The following is a 19873-nucleotide window of genomic DNA, read 5'->3' on the forward strand; positions in this document are numbered from 1 at the left end:
AACCACACAGAAGCAGGTTCTCACTCCTGACCCAGAGCACAGCTAATAGGAAAGTTTCAATCACTTATAGGCTGATCCATTGTTAACATCAATAATCCATGTACTGCTAAAAATTGTAGGTCCGTTATTTTATTTCTTGATTCTTTGTTGTGAATAAACACGTAAGATTAATGTGTTTTTATACAGCTTTCTTTGGAAGACCACAGACCCTGCACTTGGATCTGACCCATGTGAGCTCCCCAGCCTTGCAGAGAAGCATCTGTGATCAATGTCTGTGCAGGAGGAGGTTGATGGAACAGAACTCCCACCTGCATATTCTGCTTCTTTGTACACCACGGAATGGAAGCTCGAGCTGCTTCTGCCAGAGTAATCTGGTCGTCCCAGCGAGCTGACTGTTGATCCCATTTGTCCTCCAGATCCTGCTGAAGAGGACGCATCCGAAGCCTGGCATTCGGGACCAGGAAAATGCATACTGCCATGGACCCTAGCAGGGAGGCAATTTCCCGCACTTTGAGCCTTTTTGTGAAGTACCAGCTGACACTTCTGAGTTATAGAACGCTGTCTCTCCTCCGAAGGAAACACTTTTCCTACCTCGGAGTCTAGCAGAGCTCCTAGGAAGTGAATCTTCTGGGTGGGCTTAGAGACTGACTTGTTGAAGTTGACATGTAGTCCCAGCCGCTGACAGTGTAAGAAGTCAATTCCAGACCTGCATCCAGCTCTGTCTGGGGAAGGACCTTTCAACAGCCAATCGTCCAGGTATGGGTACACGGAGACCCCCCCTGCGGCGTAGTGCAGCCGCTACTACTGCAACACACTTCGTGAACACCCGGGAGCCGACTTCGACCCAAATGGAAGGACTTTGAACTGGTAGTGGGAGGTTCCCACCCGGAACCGAAGAAATCTCTTGTGATTGAGGTGTATCGGGATATGAAAGTAGGCATCTTGTAGGTCCAGCGAACACCATCCAATCTCCCCTCCTGAGATGTGGATATATTTGGTGACGCGCCAACATGCAAAGCTTTTCTTTTTTGACATGCAGGTTGAGTGTTCTCAAGCCAAGATTGGGTCTGTATTCTGCCTTTTGGCCCTTTTTTCTGACCAGAAAATATCGTGAGTACACTCCTTTCCCCCTTTGAGACATTGGCACCCTCTCGATGGCTAACTTTTTGAGGAGTGTAGCTACTTCTTTTTTTAAAAGGTGTAGTTGAGGATTTGATGTTCGTATTGGAGGAACTAAAGGAGGCAAACAATGGAAACGAAGACAGTATCCATTCTGAAGTGTAGTCCAAACCCAACGGTCTTTCGTAATGGCTTGCCACTCTGCCATGTGATGCGCGATGCTTCCCCCCACTGGAGTGGTCCACGGCGCTGGGGGAAGGAAGGACTCATTGCTTGGACTGGGCTTTGCTGGAATTGTTGCCCTGGCGCTGATTCCCTCCTCCTCTGGAATCACGCCTGCCCCTGAACTGAGACTTCTGCTGTCCCTGCTGGTCTTGACTCTTATGCCAGTGAGGGGTTTGAACCCGCTGTTTGGAAGAGGCCTTGTTGTAGGAGCGATATTTCTTTTTGAACTTCTTCTTTTTCTCAAGCCCTACGGCCTTGAGAGTGTCCAACTCTGCCTTCATGCGCTGCATTTCCTCATCAGTACTTGCCCCAAACAATGAAGTTCCTGAAAAAGGCAAGTTCAAGATCCGAGCTTGGGCCTCTGGTTTCAAAGCTGTGAGACGCAACCTGGAGGATCTCCTTGCAGAGATTCCATGCGCATAGCCATGCGCTGCGAGGGTAGCTCCGTCCGCTGCGGCGCTAATGACTTGATTTGAGACTTGGCTGCCTTCCAAGAGAATCTCCTCAAAGTCTTTACGGTCTTCCTGCGGGAGTTTCTCCACAAAACGCTGTAGGGAATCCCACAGGGACCTATCATAACCCCCCAAAAGGGCTTCCGCGTTGGACACCTTGAGAAATGAGGCTGAATTATTGCAGACTTGTCTTCCCCACGAATCCTGTGACTTGCTCTCCTTATCCGGAGGTACTGTGGAGGAGGAGGCTACCGCAATGGACTTTTTTGCCTCTGCGATGATGACTGAGTCTGGGGGCGGATCAGCCCTGAGGAACAGAGGATCCTCCTCTGGCGAGCGGTACTTTTTGAGAATCCTCGCCGGAGCAGCCTTTATCTTTGCTGGAGTGAGGAATACCTCAATCACTGGCTCTATAATCCCAGGTACCAAAGGCAACAGAGGCTTGGGTGCAGACCTGTGATGCAGGGTTTCAAAGATCACTGAGGTCTTGATCTGGGGAGCTGTCAAGGGCACTCCCAGTTTCAGAGCTCCTCTGCCCAGAGTGTCCTGAAAAGTGAAGATGTCATCAATTGGGGATATCCTTGATGGAGAAGTGTCCGTTAAAGTAGGCGAGTAATCTCTATGCGAGCGGGTAGGAGAAGAAGATTTAGTTTAATAATAATAATATAATCTTTATTCGGTTTTTTAGCATTTGCAAAAACCATAAAAGATGTCATGAAAATACAAAGAATCATAAAAAAAGAAAATACAATAGATTGTACAATTTAAAAATAAAGATAAAAATACCAACAATTTACATAAAATTTGGATAGGTGCTACATTTTAAAGGTTATTTCTGTGTCTTATGATGCATTTAAGAAAATTTAGTACATGGTACACGGTGGATTCAGAGTCCAAGTATTGTAGTGCCAACATAGCTGGGCGGCATGGTCTGTGGCCCCATTTTTTTAATAGGGGGATAAGCCATATTTTTCGATGGGGGTGGAAAAACTTGCAAAACAGTATTGTGTGGATGGTGGACTGTATGGAAAGGCCATCACATGGACATGGATCCATCTGAGTGTTCCAGTTGTTTTTTCCCGGAAATGTCACTAGTCTGAAAAAAAGGTTCATTCTGAACCTAGTGAGGAGCATCTTTTCGTATGTCGAGATCTCTAAGGTCAAATATAGCTGCATCTTCAGGGACTGCTGCGTCTTAATTGCATGCATGACAGATTTTTTTGCAATCGATGAAGACAGTCTCAGGGAATCCAGGTGGCTCAACGCAGTTTGCTTCAGATCTTTTTTGGATATGTTTTTTAGGTTTTCTGGTTCATGGTAATATTGTGGTAACCCTAAGTCGGTAAAAAAATGTCTTACATAGGAGAGCCCAGCTATTTTATTGGCGTGGTCCAAACCCATAGTATCCTGTAAGATGCTTTTGGTCAAATTATTTTTTTCCGACAGCCATACTCGCCTCCAAAGCATAAGTGGTTGGATTTTAATTAGATCTTCGATATATGAGATTCCCAGTTCTATATGTGAGGCATAGGTGGAAGTGCCTCGTGGAGTTGATAAAAGGAATCTTAAGAAAATGTTTTCTTCTTTTTGTATGGAGCAGATGGATGTATGGCCCCAGATCCCTGCACCATATAGTGCTATAGATTGACATTTCGCAGCATATATCTGTAGTAGTTCTGCTGGTGGTCTTTTTCCAAGCTTATTTGAGAATTTAATCAGCGCCATAATTGCACGTTTAAATAGATGTCTCCTGGCCTCAACCGCCGCTTTCCAGTTCAGGGCGTCATCTATCATTATACCTAGATAAGGGTATTGTGAGGTTTTTTCGATTTTTTGATTGTTCAGAAAGATGGACTTGGATACTTTTCTTGGTCCGCCAACCACCATAACAAAAGTTTTTTTGATATTGATGTGCAAATCCAAGGCACCCATGAAATCTGCATATTTAGATAGAGATTTCTGCAATTCGATGGGAGTTCGTGCTAAAATGACTGCATCGTCAGCGTAGAGTAGCGCTGGGATCAAGCAATCTTTTGCTCTTGGAAGGTCCTTTCCCCCTCTCAGCATGGCCTCTTCTAGTCCGTTGGTGTAGAGAGAGAAGAGGAAGGGGGCCAGGACACAGCCTTGCCTTACTCCTCGCTCTACGCTGAATTGTGCCGTCAGTTCTCCTCTTGTCCCATACCTCACTCTCGCAGTAGCTTTGCTGTAGAGCTCCCTTAAAAAATCCAAGAGGGGGGGATCAACCCCCATGGTGCCCAACAGTGACCAAAGCTTTGCATGTGAAACGCAATCGAAGGCGGAAGACAAGTCCACATATACCATGTAAATGGCACCAGGTTTAGCATGGGTGTACTTAGATGTAAGCAGGCTTAGGTTTAGGGCCTGTTCGACGGTTCCAAAGCCCTCCCTGAAGCCAAACTGTAGGGGCGAGAGGATGTTTTTGTCTTCTACCCATTGTTGTAGCTTTCCGAGGAGAACTCTGCCGACTAGTTTGCCCAAAGAGTCAAGAAGGGAGATTGGGCGATAGCACTTAGGGTCTTGTCGGTCCCCTTTCTTATAGATTGGGACCATGATGGAAGAAGACCATGAATCTAGCAGGCCGAGTTTCGATGTTGCTATACAGACTCTTGTAATTATTGGTACCCAGAGATCGGGAAGGTGCTTAAATAGATCAACTGGGACCCCGTCAGGGCCTGGGGCTTTTCCGGACTTACTTGAGGAAAGCGCCATTTCAAAGTCCTGCAGATCTACCTCCAGTTGTATGGGATAGATTACTGGGTTAAAGTTGGACTCATAATCTTCGGTGTTGGATTGCTGTTTGAAGATTTTTGAGAAATGGTTCACCCACGTATCCTCATCAATAGCTACATCAATTTTTGGGGCGTTGGAGTCGGTTAGCAGAGGGGATTTGACTATTTTCCAGAATGCCTGACTGTCTTTCTGAAGTGCACTCTTGTGCAGGGCTTTCCACAAGGATTGTTTTAGCTCTTTTTTCCTTGTGCTTCTGGCAGTGTTATACTCCCGTCGAAGAGCTTGGATGGTGGTTTTATCTCTGATTGGATTTCCGAGTGCTTTCCTCAAGTTGGTCTGCGCTTTAGTACAGTCTCGGTTGAACCAACCTGTAGAGGTTCTTATTTTGTATGGGGGTGTTGGTTAACAGTTTTTTGACTTGTTCAATTATTAGGTTGAAGTTTTCCAAAATTTGATTAGGCTCTGCATGTGGATCAAGACAGATCAAAATGTTGTTATAAGTGGTTGTTACTAGCCGCTTTGTTAGAATGTTGGGATCCACTTTTTCCCATTTTATCGTGAATCCGTTAGTTTTACCCAGTTCGAGCCTATTCTGGGTTAGCATATTTGCTATGGTTGCCATCGATGACCTTTGTCGAGTTGTTTGGACTTTTAAGCTTAATGCAGAATGATCGCTAAGGTTGTTTTCCATGATTAGCATACTATTAATTTGATCTTTCAATCCTTCTGTCACAATTACATAGTCCACGGTGGTTTCGTGGCCCCTTCCTCTGTAAGTGGGTTCTAGCCTGTTATTAAACTCTTGGGTGGGGTTTATAATTTGCAAGTCCAGATCAGAGAGCATTCTATTCATGGCGAGCCCCACTCCTGAGTGAATAAAGTGGACAAGGGGGTTATCGTGTTCGTCTACCAATCCACAATTGACATTGTTGGAGCAGGGATGAAGGTTAAAATCTCCTCCCCAGATTACATGGGAATTTTCTATTTTCTGTTTAGGATGACAATGTTCCACTATTTTTTCCTCAATTCGTACAAGAACGGCTAAAAATGTATCTTCCTCTAGGTTATTATATATATTGATTATTGTGATGGGGGGATTTTTGCCAATTATAAGAGTAAGAATCTGGAAGTTCGATAGTAGATCAGCCTTATGGATCTTTGTGTCAGCAATTGTATTTGCCAAGTAGATTACCAATCCCCCTTTGGGTCTACCTGAAATGCTGGGAAGGGCAGGAGATGTAAATGTCCTGTACCCCACGAGGTGGAGGGGGGTCGTTGCCCAAGTCTCTTGTAGGCAGATAATTTGTGTGTGCTTCAAGAAGCCGGCGACAGAACCATCCTCAATTTTCTTTCTGAGGCCAGCCACATTCCAAAAAACTATCGAAAGCTGGGTAGAAGTATTGTCTAAGGCTATGTTTTCCATTTGTGGAGGGGCGGGAGGGGAGGTGCGCAGATCCGGAGTTATTCGAGGGGCCTCCGGACTTTTGGTTTTTGGTCAATCGACCATTTCCAGGCCACTGAACCTGTTCGTGGTCGAAATACCTCGCCAATTTTGTCCATTAGTGTTATCTCTGTAGTTAGACCCAAATGATTGATGGTGTGGTCTCTCCCACTGCTCCCAAGTTCTGGATCTGTTTTGTGGGCCCACAATCTGCCAAGGTGCTTCTCTCTGCTGGGGATTTCGATTTACTAACCACCAAGAGTCATCATGGTTGCTGTAATGCGGTGGTAGCCTTGGCCCACCGACCTCTAGCTCCCACGGCTGCGGAATTGCTTTCCGCCAGATGTTATCAGTGTGGCGAGTATGATTATGGGTGTTATACCTTTTTGGGTAGAAGAAGGACAGTGATCTTGTTGCGATCCCCCCCGAGGTGGTGTTGAATTCCCGGGAGCAGATGTATTCAGCTATACTGGGTTCCTTAAACGTGATTACGATGCAATCACCCCGGAGGTTTTTTTTCCTATAGCCACCCACGGGGTCCGACATACTGACGCTATTTTACTGTTCCAAGGGGGCGGGACGGGGCGATTTGTATTCAACCAATGCTGAACCTTGTTCTGTAGAGACCAATTGGGCTCTGTTCCCTCACCTGTGAGTTCTGGTACCCCTGTCATAACTACCACGTATGGAGATGCCTCAGGTGGCATATTTAAGGTGGGTCTTTGATCAATCGGCCTTCCTGGGGCGCTTTTTGGTTTTGGTGGGTTTGTGTTTATTGCGGCAGGAGTACCAGGAACAGGTGTATTTATGGTTGGGGTGATTACTGTTGGAGTTAATTGGGAACTGGTTTGTAAGGAGATGGTCAAGGGCTTGGGAACTGGTTTTTGTACAGCAGGAGGATTAACTACTGTTAGAGGGGTTGGTATAGATTGTGTTTTGGTCTGTGCGGGAAGTAGAGTGACAGATTTCTTAACTGCAGGAAGAGTGGTCATGGAACTTTGGGGTGGTTTTGGATGAGATTGTAGAGGAATAGGTTTAAGAGAGCCTAAGATTTTTATTAATTGACTCTCAATATTGGTGAGTCTGGATTCTAGAGGGCAAATGTAAGAATTTAGGAGAGAGGCTATCTCCTTCATTAGCCTCGCTAGTTCTCGCTCTCTACCTGATTGCTGTGGGCTTGGGGGTTCTGGGATTAAAGAATCTTGTAAATCGTGTGGTAAATGGTGTACTATTACAGCATTATTTATTGGGGGAGTAGAGTGATGGGATAGTGTTGGAATGTTTGTGTCATCGTCCAAAATTGGGTGATCGATTACTTTGGTATTTTCAATGTGCTCAGAGATTTTCCTTACGTTCCTTTTCTTTATGGCTCCCTCCCGTCTCCCTCTCATTTGCCTTGTTTCTTCAGACGTTGGATCAGGGAAAATATCAGGGGTTTTTTCCAGATCGCTTTCTGTAAAAGTTACTGAGATTTGTGATGCTGAGAGGTCTACATTGTTTGGAAGACTAAGCCTATTTACGTTCACCACAGTTTGTCTAGGTGCTGACTGTACTTCTGGGGTTTTTGCGGTTGCCAGTAGTCCCAGTGAAGATCGACGAGCGATTTCAAGTTCAGTTGAGACTCTCCTCTCGATTAAACTTATGCTTTGGTCGATAAATGTGTTTGCTTTAGCTAAAGAAGATTTAGTTGGGGATCTTCGTTCCCTTCTCCTGCTCCTAGATCTGGCTCTTCACCTGCTAGAACGCACCCGGGAGCGTGATTGTTCTCTGGGCCTCACCTGGGAGCATGATTGTTCTCTCGGCCTAGGAACCGGCCTGTATTCTTGCATCCTGGCCGCTTTTTCTTTGTCTGGAGCCCAGTGATGAAGAGGCCTATTCCATCTTGGAGACAGCCTGATGGAAGGTGACTTCTGTGCGTTGTCTCTCGCTGGTGAACGTGCAAGAGGTGTTACATCCTTTTGCCCATGCAGCGAACGTGCAGGGGAAGCCTTGATCTCTCACTGCCGGATGAATAAATGACCACATCCAGAGAACGATGGTGAGAAGAAGAGCCTGACGAGGATGAAGAAAGGCTCACAGGAGGCGAAGCGGATCTTGTGTGACTCCGAGAACCACGATCCTCTGAAGCTCACTTCCGCTTAGCAGGATGGCTCATGCTCACTGGAGAGCGCTCCATTGATCTAGATAGTCCCCCTAAGACAGATTCTCCTTCTGCCGCTGAAGCCGATTTTGGAGACCTCTGCGACCGAGGCCCATTACCTGGAGACGGAGTTGGCAAACTCGACGTCTTGGTCTGCTGCGACACTGCTGGTTGAGACTGTGCCATGGGTTGACGAACTCTCTGCGGAGACTCTGTCCTCTGGGATCGTTCTGGAGAGACTTGTCTCGACGACATATGCTTCAACGTTGAACGCCGGTGAGGTGACGTCGTCGGAGGCCTTCTCGATGTAGAGCGCCGATCGCTGGACGCCGACGGAGGGTGTCTCGACGCTGATCGCCCTTGACTGGACTCCGATGGATGCCTCGACGTCGAGCGCTGATGCCTTGGCGACGATGGAGGATGCCTCGACGTCGAGCGTCAATGACTGGACGCCCACTGCGGATGCCTCGAAGTCGAGCGTCGATGACTGGACGCCGACGGAGGATGCCTCGACGTCGAACGACGCTGGCTGGGCGACGACGAAGGAAGCTGCGACGTCGAAGACTGGATATGAGGCTTTCGACGGCAGCTGTCTCGACGTCGAGCTCCTATGCTCAAACGGAGACCTCTCTCTCGACGCTGCCTGTCGCCCGGTTGACGGCAGCGGAGTTACCTTGACTCTCGACGCTGAAGTCTTCGTAGTTGAAGGAAGGTGGCTCGTCGTCGTCAACGGCAACTTCGACGCCGATCCCGACGCCGAAGGAGAGCAAGTCGGGACATCTCTAGACATCGATCGCGTCCTTCACTTTTTCTGCCTCTTAGGAGACCTACCTCTCTCAGAAAGACCATAAATTCGAATTCTTTCTCTATCTTTGAGGGTTCTCCTTGACAAAGACTTGCAGTGTTCACATTTATCTGCAGAATGTGTCTCAGGGAGACAGAGGATACACATAGGATGTGTATCAGTCCTTGCCTACTTCTTCCCACAGGAGGGGCAGGGGTCAAAAAGCGAAGGTATTTTGACAAAAATTGCCCTTTTTTGAAACTCAAAAAAGGCAGCAGTATCTCTCCAAGGTCAAAAACCGTCGAGTGCAATCAAAAATTGAAGAAAAACAGCAAGAATTTCTGACAGAAAGTAAAAAAAAAAGTGGGAGGTGTTAAACCAGGGTCCCGACAGAAGGAGCCGGAAAGAACAACTGACCTGTCACCCCTGAGGCATGATGGGAAGCCTGGTGTCATGGCTGCCTTAAAGGCACGGTGCCAGTTTTTGTTGAATATGCTTTCATTTTCTATGTTATTCCTTTTCAATGCAGCCTGTGGCTAACAATGTCTATTTATTAGCAATTTTCAGGATTTATGAGTGTTTTTACTCATTAAAACACAAAGTTCAAGGGCTATTGGACCTAATGTGTTTTTTATTTCCTTGCTAATTTCAATGCATGTATGAGTGATTACATTGTTTAGCCTCAGTTTTGGGGCTGCATTGTTATGTGAAAAAATAATATATGTACATACATATATGTGGAGCGAGATATATATGTTTTTCCATATATATTTTTATATTGTTTCCGGGGTCCCGCACATGGGCGGGAATATTCAGTGCTTATGACTATTGATGAGGATCCCCTGGAAGAGAAGCTGCAATTTCCAGGGAATATCTGACCAAAAGAGGTGAGCTGATCAGCTTTTTAAAGGAGAAAACCATCCATAAAAATATTTTAGCAACGAGGCAGGTAGTAAAAGATATTCAGGCTCAGTGGATAAGATATCTGTGCTAATATATCAGTACTCAGGAGTCCGTGATACCACTCCTGGAGATGAGGGATCAATTCCATCTCCCACCACTTCTACAATATATCTTGCTTGGTGGACAGAAGAATAATGGTGATAAATGCAGCAGTTCTCTGGTGTATTGCATAGTCTCCACCACTTCAATTAACAGGTGACTGGCGCGTGGCTTCACAGCATTATTACTCCATGACCTGTTCTAGAAGGGTAAACCCAAAGGTTTGGTCAAACAGCATAATATCGACTCTACAATACAACTTGTATGCTGTAAGAAATGGGAATCCATGTCTTCTAGCCGAGGATGATACCATGGGTCTGTCAAACCTATTTCTGAAAACCCAGAGGGTCCCTTCTTCTGACACAGCCACTGTACAGCTAAGCTTCTGGACAGCTTTGTGTCGGGTCCACCTAATACTAACTTCCAATATCCTCCCTAAATGAGAGGCCCTGCGGCTACAATAAGTAAATCCTGAATCATTAGCCTAAGAAATCCTTCTAGGACCGACTGCTTGCACACAATGCTCTGATTGACACTATCTGACCTCTCAAAGGGTCATTTATTAAGATCAACTGCGACTCTTTGTCTGCTGAGGAGTTTTTCCATGTGAACCATGCTTGTGGTAAGCATGATATGCCTACTCCTTTGACCTTTATTTATTTATTTTATTTTGAAAGTTTTATATAGCGCGGACAAGATCCTTGCAGATATCAGAGCGCTTTACAAAGAGAAGTACATGAGGGAGCATGGTTAACAGATAAATCAATAGGTCAATTAATACAAATAGGTGGCAACTAAGCCCAACATGACATGAGTACAAAATGGTACAAATAGGTGGCTACAAAGCCAAACATGTGAGTAATAAGACAGTTCATACAAATAATCAAAAGGGTCAAACATGTAGTATAGATCGGTGCAGAGTACTAACAGTGGTCAAGATAATAGTTCAGGTGTATTTAGCCATGAGGATAGCTTTTACTTCATTTTAAAGAGTGTGGTGGAAGAGATAAGCCAGGTTTCGGGCGAGAGAGAGTTCCAGATCCTAGGCGCCATTCCCGAGAAGGAGCGCTTATATGTTTTTTCCTTCCGGAATCTTCGAGGTTTCAACAGAAGATTGTTTGTGCCTCTGGTGTTTCTAGCTCCTCCAGAGATTGTCAGTTTCTGAGCGAGGTATCCGGGTGAGTTTAGATGTACCACCTTGTGTGTCATGCAGGTGATTTTCAGATGTATTCTAGCTTCAAATGGCAGAGAGTTCAGGGATTTCAAGTCAGGGGTAATATGGGAGTGTTTTTTTGACCCAGTGATGAGTCTCGCTGCAGCGTTTAGAGAAGCTCTTAGGGGTGCGGTTGTAGTTAGGGGAGTCCACAGAGGGTGATGCTACCATATTCAATTCGAGGGATGACTAGTGCTTGTACTGCGGTTTGGAAGTCTTTGGCTGGGAGGTAGGGTTTAAGTTTCCTCAGAGTGTTGATCTGGAAGTTTGCTCCCTTTGTTGCCCTGCTGATATGTTGCTGCATGTTCAAATTGGTGTCGAGTGTTATGCCTAGGGATTTTGCTGAGTCCACGATGGTGGGTTGGACATGGAGTGCGGTTAGGTCTTTAAGCCAAATTTGAGTGGTGAAGACCTTCGCTGGAGGTGAGATCAGAAGGAACTCTGTTTTCAGGGCATTGAGTTTGAGATGATTATCTGCCAGCCAGGATTGGGTGCATCTGATCGTTGAGTTCAGGAGCAAGATGTCCTTGGGGGACTGTAATTTGAGATAAAGTTGAATATCATCTGCGTACATGTGAAAGTGTACATTGATTGCTTGTAGCAAGGTGGTGAGCGGTTCCATGACTAGGTTGAACAGAGTTGGGGATCCTTGGGGGACACCTAGCGTTACGGGTATTGGCGAAGACATCAGGTTGTTGCTCTTGAATTTCTGCGACCTGTTGTGAAGAAAGGAGGTGAACCACTTGAGAACAGTTCCGGATAAGCCCATTCTTGTGTTTAGGAGCTCAAGTAGATTCTCATGTTTAACGGTATCAAATGCTGAGGAGAGATCAAGGAGGATAAGGAGGCAGGTGTTGTTTTGGTCTAGCATTTGAAGTGCGTCGTCAATTATGTGAGTCATAGCCGTTTCTGTACTGTGCCCTGCTCGGAAGCCTGACTGGTGCGGGTTGAGGAGATCAAATTGTTCAATGTATTTAGACAATTGTAGTTGTGCGCATTTTTCCAGCAGTTTGGCGAGAGTGGGAATATTGGTAATGGGACGGTAATTGTTGAGATCAGAGGGGTCGGCTGTAGGTTTCTTTAGGAGAGGTGTGACCTGACCAACTTTTAGGGAGTCAGGTATGCTTCCTTGTTGGAGAGAGCTGTTGATAATTTTAGTCCAGAGAGGGATAAGAAAGGGGGTAAAGTCTTTTACTGCTGCAGCAGGAAGGGGGTCCGTGAGGCGATTGGATGGTTTCAGGGTACTGAGCAGTTTGCCAATTTCTTCTTCTGAGTATGTGCCAAAGGTTGACCATGTGGCATTGTTTTTTGGTTCAGTGGCTGCTAGGCACTGGGGTTTGGAGTAGAGGCTTGCGTCAATGAGGAGATCGCTCTTTATGTTGTCAGTTTTTTGGGTAAAGAAAGCAGCGAAGTCTTCACAGGATGGTGCCTCACGCGCAGTGATGAGTGGTTGGGGTTGATCCTTGGATTGTGATCTGATTAGGTCAAACAGTTTTCTCGGACGGTTTTTTGCTTGGTCGAGCTGGAGGCTGAAGAAGTCTGATTTTGAGAGTTTTATTTTCCTGAAGTAGGCGTTTCTCTTTTTCTTCAGATCTTTTAGGTGCATTGCCGAGGGAGCTGATCTCCAGGTACGCTCTGCCATTCGCATGTCTCGTCTTTCTTCATTGAGTCTCCCGTCGTACCATGGATTAGAGATTTTAGTAGAGGCTCTTTTTAGCTGCATAGGAGCAGCCTCATTAATTATAGAGGTCATAGCGTTGAGATAATGGTCAGTCAGTGTTTGAACGTCCGTATCGCCTGTCGGTGGCAGTAAGAGATTGCACCTGTTAGGGGGTAGAGAGCCTGGGTTGAGTTTTTTCATGTCTCTTTTCCAGACTTTGGGTTTGGATACTTGAACCTTTATTGTAGCTGAGGTGATAAAACTATTGGGGGAAATAGCAGGATTTAAGTCTTCATGGATTGAGTGAGTATATGTGCGAGATATTCCACTGTGTGTTTCTCAGGGCTCACAGCATCTCTATTATCTTGTTTGGCACATTAAGCTCTCATACATTAAAGTATGTTAGGAGGGGGTTGCTCATTATCACTTTTCCAACAAGTGTGGCTCCATTGGTTTTCTTTCTCCGCTTGTGTTTGTATATCTGATTTCTTGATAAACTTTAACCTCCTAAGCATCTCTGTATCTTCATGCCCGAGTCTTAATTGGTTTTGTGCCAACAGTCCTAGCATACACCTGGTTACACCCAGGCACTCTGTTTTCTTCCACCGGTCTTGGAGCTGCAGCCGATTTGTTTCTTTGCTTGTAGAGATGCGTGTTTGAGGATGTCAATAACCTCTCCAAAAGGGAGGTCTTAGGACCAAGCTTAGGGTGTGCCCTGAGAACTGCTCTGTCCATGTGGAACTGAATGAAGTGCTCTTGCAGTGTGAGGGCTTGCATTTCACTAACGTGCCATAAAGAAGTTATCACAACTAAGTAGGCTACCTTCAAGATGAGATACTGGAGCGGGCAGGATGGTAAATTCTCAAAAGAGACCCATGAGTCTGGTAAAGACAATATTGAGGTTCTACACTGGTGCTGGAAAAACCCTGTGAAGAATGACTCTTAAGACAGTCCATGAATGCCTTGATTACAGATATGCGAGAAAGGGAAGAATGCTCCCTGTTTTCTATGTATACACTCATAGCTATTAGCTGAAGCAGCATTGAAGTGTAAGCTAGGCCTTACATTTGTAGGTGGAGCAGGTAGGTAATGTTATTCTAGACTGTAGGCCATTGAGGGTCCAACTTCTTAGCAATGCAGTAGTGGACAAATCTTTTACACTTTCCTGCTGTCAGACAGTTAGGTTAACCACTAACCTTACAGCCGGATACAGCAGGAACGATGGAGATGCTAGTTAATCCCCTCCCCTAATATGGAGACACCTATGAGTATATATGAATCACACTCCTCAGATATAACCATCACAGGGGAAAGGGAAAAAAGGGACAAATGAAACAAAAATGTTGCCGCTGCGTAACACAGAATAGGGATGTCTTCAGGAGACGTACACCTCTCTTTCTCTCTCATATGCTCCACCCCGTCTACCCTGCAAGTGAGACACAACACACCCACGTAAGTAGACCCCCCCTTACATGTTTCACCCAAAAATACCTCTATGTGTTATGTACTTACTTTTAAGCAGCTGCAGATCTCCCAACAGAAAAAGGCCCAAAAGCAAAAATAAAGAAAATATACCAAAACTGTAATAGTCTTCTGGTGCTAGAAGGAGATGAAGAATGTGGGTGTTCTCAAGGAGGTCTTTATAAACAAAGTCAAGAAAAAGAGGTACTTATCTTAATGCAGATAACCTCTTGTAATATAGAGAGTTTCTTAAGTGACTGCTCCTGAACTAGAAGTCCATATTCTCCAATCCGGAGAATGTCTAGTTCCTTCTTGTGCTCTCCTGAGCGGAATCACTCCACAACCTGAAATTAATAACCAAAGTCGGTGAATGACCTGCTCTTCGTGCTCTCCTGAGCGGAATCAGCAGGGAATCGGCAACCATCCGGAGCGAGTAAACAGCGTGTGTTATGCCTTCCTCCAGACAGCATCGAAGGGGCACATAATATCCGCGCTAGTCTTATTGCGGCGGAATTACACCAGATATCCGAGGGTTTGTGTACTAAAGGCGAGAAGCGTGGTACACTTCGAGGGTCGGGTCCGTTTGCTCTAAGAAGTTTGAGGGCGTCACAGACACACCCACCTGGACGCGGTAGGCGTCTTCAATCAGCACAAGACTCCATAAGCCCCCAAACAACAACGGGTTCCACGGAGCAAAACTCAGAAGGGGGAGAAGGCAGGCTGCCGGTCGCAGGCTGCCGCGGGTATTCCTCGGTCCAAAAGGGCTCTGCACCTCCACGATACCGCTGCCTCACGGAGCAGCACTACGGAAACACCAGAGTGACAAGCCCCGAACACAGGGCAAGGCGGGGCTTTAAGGGATTACAGTTCGAGGCGCCGCCCGCCTTCCCGAGCGTTATGGGAGATGTAGTGCTCTCTGCATTCATACACCATACTGTGTGTGTGCCTATCGTATCCTAGCCATGACAGCTGCATAGTAGGTCTACAAGATGCCCGCAGACTGTCCATGCATTCGTGAGGGAGACCCAAGTAACCGAACTCTAGGACCTTAGGTGCCAGATCGCTAGATTGAGTTGCTTGTGATCTGGGTGCCTGATCTGACCTTTGACCCTGGTGAAAAGGTCCGACCTGGTGGGGAGCTTCTCATGCGGGCTGAGACATATCAAGTAGGGCAGAGTACCAGGGCTACCAGGATGAGAATCTGGGGCGTTTGCTTCTTTATTACACACCATTAATGGAAGGAGTGGGAGAGGCAGAAAAGTGTAAGCAAACAGTTGATCCCTAGTGCATTGCTCATGGACTGTGGCAACCTGGAGGCAAAGTCTGGGCATTCCGCATTCTCTGGTTGGCAGAAATGTCTAACTCCGGAGTGCCCCAGTGCTGGAAGTACAAGTGCAGGACCTGCCGGTGGAGTTCCCACTCACGGACTTGTTGAAGTGTCCTGCTTAGCAAGTCCCCCAGGGTGTTACCCACTCCTGGGAGGTACTCAGCCAACAAGTGAATGCATGAGAACCCAGTGACTGATTATCTGAGCTAGCAGGGAAAGTTAGAGTGAGTGTGTGCCCCCCAGCTTTTGTAAGTAGTATATGGCGGTCGAGTTGTCTATCCAGACCAGGACCACCTTGTCTGGGATGAATGGAAAGAAAACTTCGAGAGAAAGGAGTATCACCATGTGCTTGAAGTAGTTGATGTGGTGTCTCTGCTGCTGGTAGAGCCAACACCCTACACTGTTGTCTGATTGAGATAAGCTCCCCACCTGTCTTGAGAGATATCCGTAGTAATGGTGACTTGTGGAATGTGAGTAGCGATGAGGCCAAAAGAAAGGACTTTAAACTGATTGTGCCGGCCACGTACCACGAAACATAGGTCATATCGGTGGGTGGAATGGATGAGGATGTGGAGGTGGGTGTCTTCGTTGTCTACTGCTGCTATACCGTCACCTTACTGGAGTAGAGTTATTACATTCTGCAGGATACTACCCTGTGGTAATGTTCTGAGGGAACATATCTGTTGAGGGGATTGAGGAGTAGGATGGGCCTTATGGAGCCATCTTTTTTTTAGAATAAGGAAGTAAAGGGGTACATACCTTTGCCCAGGTGGTGCAGGGGCACCGGCTCGATGCTGCACTTTTGAAGGAGAGCTTCACCCTCTTTCTCTTAAAGAGAAAGATGTTCCCTGCTATGAACGTGCATTCTGGGTGGAATGTTGGGTGCACATGTGAGAAATTCTAAGCAGCAGCCCTGCTGAACTACTGTTAATACTCACTTGTCTGGTCCGATTTCCCACCAGCACTAGAGCAGCTTTATGGTGACTGCTGTTGTTAAGTTTGCTGTTGTCTTTGATAGGAGCAAGGAGGGTCTGTGGAGGTGGTTTTGCTACCTGCCCTATACAGATGCCTATGAGAGGAATCCTAAAGATGGATGTTTGAAAAACACCTACCGCCTTAGCAGTGTCTGTGCCCTTTTTATGTTTTTCCAGCATCTGATCAACAACGGGCAGAAGAGGTTGAGCAAATGCTGTTGTGCTTCCGGTTTAAAAACGTAGCCAAGGATGCTAGTGTCAACCCTTGAGGCAATGTGTTAGCTCCATCTCTGGCACAAAAGGATGGAGCTGTTGCAGATGGGCTTCCCTTCTGCCACCAATTCCTCTCTCCTGTCTATACTGGGGAGATTCTCAAGTAGGTTCAGTATCTTGTCCCAATGAGCTCAGTTGTGTCAGGAGAGCAGGCTAATTGAGTTGAAACTCACTGCACTGCTTCTCTTGTCTTTGCTGCATCTATTTTCTTGATTTTTCTATCTGGGGGAGGAGCATTTTCTGTGGCCTGGGTGTTTGCACACTGACATGAAATGCAGACCATGATGAAGTTAGGATGTTTGTGTCACAAATGTTTGGTGGGTCATTGGTCGACGGCTTGTAGTTTTTCTCCACCTGGTATGTTACTACCCTTGCTTTCGCATGCTCTTTAAACGGGTCTGTGGTGGTTTTCAGCAAACCCTCAAGCACAGGGAGGAACTGGACTGCGTGAATGTTCTTGGAGAGTGTCTCCACCAGAAATTTGTTATTCTCCTCGATGATGTGCACATCTACCTTCTGATACGAGGCTGTCCTCTGTATCACTTCATGATACGCTGTAGTATCATCTAGAGGATGGCCTAGCTGGGCACCAATCTGTATCTCTTGGGGGATCAACATTATAGTCGTCCCACAGGTCGTCAGTAGGTGCCAGATCACAAGGTGCGTTTAAGGGTCAGTAGAGGAGTGGGCTGACTTACCCATAAGAGGAGGGGCGTGATCCCTAGAGTATGGAAGAGGGGACATATATGGTGGGTGCGGAGGCAGTTGTGGTGGTGGCAAAGGAGGTGGGGTAGGAGGAGGTAGAGGTGCAACAGAAAGAGGGCTGGTGCCGGTCTTTGTGTAGTTTGTGCTTAGGAGCTGAAAAGTCTGCAGAGCAAATTCCTCCTTATAGGCAAGCTTGCGCTTTTGTGGTAAAGTCTACTCTGTCTTTGGAGGCAGCTTGGTGGAGATCCTGGCAGTCTGCAGAATTAATAGGCTTTCTGCCATGCATGTAGCTTCTCCTGCAGCCGTTGAAAGGTGGGTTGATCCAACTCCTTGGAGCAAGCCCTGGAGGGTGTTTTCAGTGCAAACTGTGCTATGGGAGCCGAAGGAGTTCTCAATGTTAAGACCTGGTTTGGTGCGAAAGTGGGTCTTGGTGCCGCACAGAATGGACCTTTGGCATAATAGGGCCCTTATGGTTTGTTTAGTGCCTAGTTTTAGGCAACAAGCTCAACACCCGAACACCCCTGGGCAGTGCGGTAACTCAACTCAAGAGTTGTGCTGGACCAAGCTGTGGGTCTCTGCCAACCATACTCATGGCTCGAGTCGTCGTCTGTGGCTAGGGACCTATCCTTCATCCTCCTAAGACTCTGGGTTGGAGGAGAAGACCACCTACAGGCTGGGTGACGACTAGAGGGGCTGTGCTTCGGAAGGCTGACCCCTACCTCGATGCTGTGTTCATCGAAGAAGTTGGAGGTGTCATCTGACACCTGCCTCTGCATCCTTCTATAGGCCCACCTCTGCTCGCATCAGAACTGTAGTCTCTTTTTCGAAGGTGAGGCAGGCCTCACAAGTGGTATCCTTGTGGTTGTGGGAGAGGCAGGGATTGCACACGTCATGGTAGTCAGCTCACAGGAATTTGGAGTGGCAATGGGGGCAATATATTGAAGGGCATCCTTTCCATCACAGTGCATGCATTCTTCACAAGGAAGTCTTCGAAGTGCGGAGCCTCACAGAGGGCCTGAAGCCCTTGTACTAAGGCGTAGATGGAAGGCCAGTGTCTATGAAACTTCGTCTGCAGAACGAAGCGAAGTTGAACATCTCGCTGAGCCAAGTTTCTTCTGTTGTTACCAGAGTCGAAACAACGGATTGGGTCAGAAGGAAAGCACTATAAGTCACCAAACATAGAGGCATGTTGGCACACATCTGAACAAGATTGGGAAAAAACACAATCTAACATGGAGTTGATGCTCATTCACATTGCCAACTAAGGGTGGAGTCACTAAACCTCGAGAATCAAAAGACTTCTACGAAGAAAAACATCTTGCAGATGCGTGAGCCCAACGCTAGATGGCAAGAGTATGCGGAGCATGGGTATCTACAGCAATACATGCTACAACACTACCTTGCAACTTAATTTTTGTCATTCAATTTCGTGTTTTATAAAGAAAACTTATTTTTTGCATTCTTGTTTGAAGTTTATTGTGGGAACATAAGATGGCAGGTGGGTACTGCATTAGCTAAGTTGTGTGTTCATATTAAGGTGGGTGCGTTGGCGTATGATGATCTGCTGTGTTTTGGTGTATGGTGGGGGTGTATTGGCATGCCATGGCCACATACATCCCCTTGGTGCCACTCTGCCACGCCGACAATGTTTCTTTGTGCCTCAGACCTCTGCAGTCCATAAGTGTGACTTTCCATGCATCTGCAGCCCCTTGTTGCCACCTTGCCTTGCTCTTACAGTTCATCAGCATGCCAGACAAGCTGTCATACTTACACTGTTTGCCCTCCTCCTTCCTCTTGCATCACCTCCCCTGAGCCACCTCTTTGTGCCGCCATTGCACTGCAGCACCATGTGCACCCCTGTCCACACTACAGCTCATGTAGCTCCACTGCTCTGCCCTTGGAAGTTATTTGTGTGTCCCTCTATCCCACTGGACAAGTGGGGCTAGGTGGGTGGTTTTACAACCCCAATCCCCAGGCTCAATTTAATTTAAAAAAAGTTCTCTTGAAGTTCATGAACTTCAGAGACATTGAAAAAATATTGCAGAGGAGGCCTAACACTACATTTAAGGGAGAGGGAGGGACATTTCAGACCTATTATGCCCAGCCTTGCCCACGGATATTTTTCGGTTGGGAGGATTGAATTTGAATAATAATACCTCCATCATGCACAAGGTTGGGGGTACCTTTGACCACCCGTCAGCTTGCCCAAAGCTTTGGGGTTTCTTCAGTCTTCAGCCCCCACTATAGCCAAAGGCTGGTGTAGTGTGCCCCCCTGTACTTGCCTACATCAGCATGGCAAATAAAAGGGGGGGTAAAAAAAATTGAGAAGTGGGTGCCAAGCTAGAA

At 46.6% G+C, this 19873-nt stretch overlaps 1 protein-coding gene across 1 annotated transcript in view; it reads right to left on the bottom strand.

Annotated features, from left to right (window-relative positions):
- The window catches only part of VPS26A (VPS26 retromer complex component A), a 260399-nt gene that overhangs the window by 94648 nt on the left and 145878 nt on the right, over positions 1 to 19873 (bottom strand). The gene's annotated exons all lie outside the window — the stretch shown is intronic.

This window comes from Lissotriton helveticus, chromosome 5_1, assembly GCF_964261635.1.
Source record: "Lissotriton helveticus chromosome 5_1, aLisHel1.1, whole genome shotgun sequence".
NCBI lineage: Eukaryota > Metazoa > Chordata > Amphibia > Caudata > Salamandridae > Lissotriton > Lissotriton helveticus.